The 5858-nt window shown below is 30.7% G+C and overlaps 1 long non-coding RNA gene across 1 annotated transcript; it reads right to left on the reverse strand.

The window, feature by feature from the left end:
- Nucleotides 1-3215: 3215 nt before the first annotated feature.
- Nucleotides 3216-5503, reverse strand: LOC136090740 (uncharacterized). The gene is made up of 2 exons (XR_010643680.1): nucleotides 3461-5503; nucleotides 3216-3383 (listed from the first exon to the last, which is right to left on the reverse strand). It is a non-coding gene; the product is annotated as an uncharacterized LOC136090740 (long non-coding RNA).
- Between the last annotated feature and the right edge of the window lie 355 nt (nucleotides 5504-5858).

Raw genomic sequence — 5858 nt, forward strand, 5'->3', positions numbered from 1 at the left:
AAAACAACAACAACAACAAAAACAAATTTATATACCTTATATAAAAGTAAACATTCATTTCAAATACAAGGAATGCTTACTTTATATACTTTATACAACATATATATATATATAGTATTTTATTGGTACTATACATTGCAGTAAGAATATTATTATGATATCATTAAAAATAGTTCGATTTAATGATGCTAATACTCGTGCTCAAAGCACGGAGATTGATAAAGCTGCTCCAATACAAGACATTTAGACAATGCTTAATAGTAATTTAGCAAAATATTATAACTCAACAGGGCACCTGACCATCGACAAGCAACTTTACCCATATCGGGGTCGAACTAAATTCACTCAATATATTCCATCAAAGCCAGCCAAGTATGAAATTAAAGTATGGTGGATATGTGATGCAGAAAACTCGTGCCCTCTCACAGGTCAGATTTACACTAAAAAATCGAGTGCTGGTCGTGAGAAAAATGTTGGTGAGAGAGTTGTAAAAGCCTTGGTAGCACAATACAAAGGATCCGGTAGAAACATTGCATTGGATAATCACTTCACAACTCTGTCATTAGCAAAATCTTTATTATCCTGGGGTCTAAAAATTGTTGGCACTTTAAAGAAAAATAAGACGTGCATTCCACCAGCAATGACTGCATTGAATACCCGAGAAGAATTATCCACCGTGTTTGGCTTTCATGAAGAAGTAACCATGTGCAGTTATGTGCCCAAAAAAAACAAAGCAGTGATTATGCTATCATCAATGCATCAGGTAGCAAAGATCGGTGATAATGCAAAGAAAAAACCAGAAATTATTGAATTTTACAACTGGTCAAAAGCTGGTGTTGAGACAATGGATAAAATGCTTGGTAGATATACTACTAAAAGATTAACTCAAAGGTGGCCTCTAGCATTTTTCTACAATATTCTCGATGTTGCCTGCTTTGCAGCATATATCCTTTATTACGAGAATAATAAAGTGCTTCCAAAAAAATTATATGAGCGACGATTGTTTTATCGGCAACTGGGTAGAGGGCTGTGTACTCCATTTGTTGAAAAACGTTTGCATAATTCACAAATCAAGAGGCAGTTTACTATAAAAGTGGCAATTAAAAGTTTTTTAGGTCGAGCTATAAATCCATATGTGCAGCGAACAGCATCAAAATCTTCTAAAGCCCATGTACAACTCGATTCAACCGGAAGGAAAAAGATTACTGGGGTATGCCATGTTGTCTCACCAGCGAATTTTAAAAACGTCGAAAATCATGTTCGATATGTGAATTCCTTATTTGTGACGAGCATTGTGTTTTAATCACGACATGTGGGGAGTGTGTGAAATAATAAACTTCTTTATTATTTTTTATGGCAATGTATTTGAATAAAAAAAATATTTTAAGAAACAGTTTTATTATTGTTTATAAACCCGGCTTTGATATATAATAACCTCAGTGAGTACCGGGGTACCCGGTTATTGAACGAAGGAGGTATTGAGTTTGATAGCTAATAACTACTATTGAACGATTAATTCCAAAAATTTTTGACGAAAAAGTGGTGTCAAACTACCTCAACTTTGGGGATCCGAGCAGTCAAAAATATTTTAAGGGGACATTAACAAATTCTACTTTGGAAACTAGAATGGATACCCAGGTACCCGGTTATTGACCAGACGGTTAAACCCCCAACTAACTAAATGTTATCCAGAACACTTTTTTAAAAACCATGCTGCAAACCGTTTGAATAAATTAACACATGATGTAATTGATGTGCATACAGTAAACTCTTTTCATAGTTTGTAGATTTTTGACCTAACCCCAACGAAAACACCTGGAAAAATCCTTTTGAGGGATGATAGTACATACCAATAGGAGTTCATAGCAATAAATTTTAAAATCAGGGATTACCGTCCGTGGGACTATTTTGCGTTTAAAGTTCTAAATTAGAGTGAAAGTTAGTTTTCTTTATTTTCCGAATTCAATAATTAGTTTTACAAAAAACTTTATAAAACGAAAAATGTTCTACATAAAATTCTAAACGACACTTATCTTATTGATATTTTCACAAAAACGCGTTTTTAACCTTCAAAAATCGAGACAAAAAATCGGCATTTTGTCTACCATAATGTCACGCTGAAAATATGAATATCTTTTACAACCATCGTGTCACACTAAAAAACGATTTTTTGACGATCTTATCTAGTCGCACGGAAAAACAACGCTTTGTTTTGGGAAAAATGGCACTTAAAAAGCTTGACTAAGCTTTAACTTTTGACTCATTACGACCAAAATGCCTAATGCATCAAAAACACATGATGAATGCAGAAAATCTGTATGTGTTGTGTGCATAAAAAAAAGTGATAGTTGCAGCAAAGGAAAAGATTCTTTAATTCATTGAACCTGATTTAGACTTCAATGATGACAGGGTTCCATTAGGAATTTGTGTCAACTGCAGATTTCAACTTGAAAAATTGGATGGGTCCATGAAAAAAGTTCCAACACTTTTCAACTTTCAGAACATCTCAAAAAAGCCTTCAACTCGCTCATCACTTTTCTGTGATTGTTTGATCTGCCATATAGGTAAACTGAGAGAAAAGGAGCAACATCCTCTGAACAAACTTGAGGACTCCTCTGAAAAATCAATCAAGCCTGAAAACCAAAGCGTTGAAAAGAGGTGCACCAATGTCTTTCATTAATTGGTCGTGGACTCCCTCACAACTGCTCACCGGGGACTCGCCATAAAAGTTTGAAAAAAATTGCTGAAGCTGATGGAAAGGGCGCAGAGCTAGTAGCTTCAGCAGTTATTGCTTCAAAAGATTCATCTCCTAATGGAACAATTGGTCTAACTCAACAAGCTGGAGGCAAAGCCATTCCACTGCGAAGAGGGGCATCAGTAGCACAACAGCTGTTCAAAACCCCGCTTTCTACTCAGGATATGGTTCACATTCAGCAAAACACTGGACTCTCCAATAATGGTATGCGAAAGCTTGGCTCCACTTTGAATCAAATCAGTCCCTAACGGTTGATGATATGCTATGTTACAATTCTTGTACGACCTCAGTCACCGTCCGTCCGGGTAGAAAAAAGGTGAAATAAAAACGATGAACCGGTGATAAGCAATGCACCGAGGAACTAGACGATAAAACCGAAAGGTTAAAAAAAAGTTCCCGGGTTCAAAAAAAAAAGAACGACGTTAAAAAAATAAGGAGAAAAAAAAAGACAAAAAAAAAATGTAATAAAAAAATATATTCTAAATAAAAAAATACAAAAAAGTTATTTTTTTCGAAGTATACAACTTTGACATAAGACACATTGTTTTATACAAAAGTAGCGTTGGTTTATGGAAATCGAGTGTGCCGACGAATGCTTCTGTAGTGTAAAATAGTAGGAAATACATGGCTGTAAAAAAAATAGGATTAATAAATAAAAAATTTAATGATAAAAAAAGAAAGAAAAAAAAACAGAAAAAAATATACCTTTCATTTGTTTTCTAACTTTTTTGTTGGGTTTTCTGTTGCTGTATCCACTTGTTTTCATTTTTTTATTAGTTTGGCTATAAATATTTAATATTATTTTTATAATGTACAAAATTATTTTCACAAACATAATAATATTGATCAACTGACCATTGAGCATACTTCATAACACAATTATAAAAAAATTGAACATCATTATCATTAATATAAGGATTAAAATAGTGTGTTCTAAATAAACGGTGTAAATAAATATAATTCTTCTATGTATCCAAAAAAATAAATTATGATCGTTTAAAAAAGTTAATTTATAACTAATATAAAAAAATTCTTGGTTTTACTATACAAGTAAAAAAACTATGAATTGATTCCCAAAAAAAAAAAGTTTAGATGAATTCTGGTTCTTGGGCACATTCAGGTGCTTCAGCTGGTTCTGGTATATGATTATAAAAATGAAATAGTTCTTCTTGTTTGGCTTCGATGACTGCACTTGGATATACTGCGTTCGGTGGTGAATAAACAGGTGGTAGATTTTTAATGATGCTTTCTTCATAAGTAGGTAGACGTGGTATTTTATTTTTATATTTGTTAAAAATATCATTTCGATGAATTACTTTACATATGTTGAGTAAAAATTCCAATTTACTTTCTAAGCTTTCATGAATATTTCCATTATAATCTTCTATGGCATTATCTTTGATATACTCTACAAGATCGTATGCGTTTTTTAATTTTTGTTTGATACCATGTGGAAGTATTAACACAAATCTAATACTTCTAACGTTTTCAAAAGTGAGCTCATCAGTTATTTGTCTGAAAACTTCCATTGCATTCATTTTTTTTATTAGTTAATCTAAAAAAATAATAGTTAATAATGATAGATAAAGTACAAAAAAAAACATATAAAAAAAATAGCAATGATAGAACCAATACATTTTTTACATAAAATATATTATTCAATAGTAATCGTGATAAATAAATGATTATTAATAATAAATTGTTTTAGTTCTTCGTGTGAAATAAAATTGTTATAACCAACAGCTACATTATATTCAGTGGTAGGTTTATCAAAAGAACTATCGTCTAAAAGTTGAAGATAATTATTGTTGGTAGTAGTACGAGTAAAAAATTTATCTTTATCTCTCAAGGTTAAATTGACATTTTTGGTAAAAGGCCATTTTAAAGTATATTCCAGGTCACCTCGTAATAATTGAAAGTAAATGGCTAGTTTGTTTACGTCGGTACTTCGAGTATAAACTTTTATACGATAACGATAACCTTCTGATGTGTACACGGATTCTGTATAAAATGGTTCATCTGATAATAGCCTGAGATTCATTTGATCAAGTTTGATGATTTGCGTGTCGTTAAAGATGTGTTGTATTACCTTTACTTCTTTAGGTTGTTGAATTGATTTTTTTAAAGCTAAGAATTCTGTGCTATTTTCTTCTAGGATTTGATAAAGTTTTGTTATTTCTTGTTTGAGATGTTCTGTATCTTGTTGATTTGCTAAAACCATCATGTTGTCATAAAAGAGACTTTTTAATTTCTTTGTTCATTTCTGCTAGGGTTTGATGAAGTTTGACATTTTCTTCTTTTAGATTTTTAATTTCTTGGTCTTTTTCTTTAAAGTCAACTATTTGTTTAGTTGTAATTTCTTGAAGACTCTTCATTCTATTCATGATTTGATTAATAGAAAGATTCAAATAATTTAAATTTTTCTTTTCTTCTTGAATTATTTGGTTCAAATTACGATTTTGTTGTTCTTTATAATATCGAAAGCAGATGACAGAGTGTTCATAATAATCTTGATCATCGACTTTGGTATTACAAAAAAAACATATTTTTTGTATATCTAGAAATTCATAATCACATTCATGGTTTAACAAATCTTGTACCTTTTTCTTACATGTAAAACATTCGTGGGAGTATTGTTCTGTAGAACAATCTGTTTGATGATTTAAAAGTTCTTCTGCACTAAATTCTTTGTCACAAAAACAGCAAGGATATATGTTGTCTGCCATTTTTTTTATTAGTTGCTGAAAAAAAAACATTTATTTATATAAAACTATAAAAAAAAATATACATGTCTTTTTTACCATAAAAGAATTAATAAATAAATAAAATCACTCAATAAAACATATAAAAGAATTAAAATATAAATAATGTTTGTTTCAATACCTTTAATTTCTTGTTCTTGTTTTTGTTTGAATATATTGTTAAAAGTTATGTTTTCAACCTCTTCAAATACGTCTCCAAAACCAGGAAACATGTCTTCATAATTTTCATTATTATTAGTTGTCATTATTATGTTTGCTAAAAAAAGAAAAAAGATATATTTACAAATTAAAAAATTACAAATAAAGTTCGGGTAAATTGTCCATTTTATTAATAACGTCTA

This window comes from Hydra vulgaris, chromosome 14, assembly GCF_038396675.1.
Source record: "Hydra vulgaris chromosome 14, alternate assembly HydraT2T_AEP".
Taxonomy (NCBI): Eukaryota; Metazoa; Cnidaria; class Hydrozoa; order Anthoathecata; family Hydridae; genus Hydra; species Hydra vulgaris.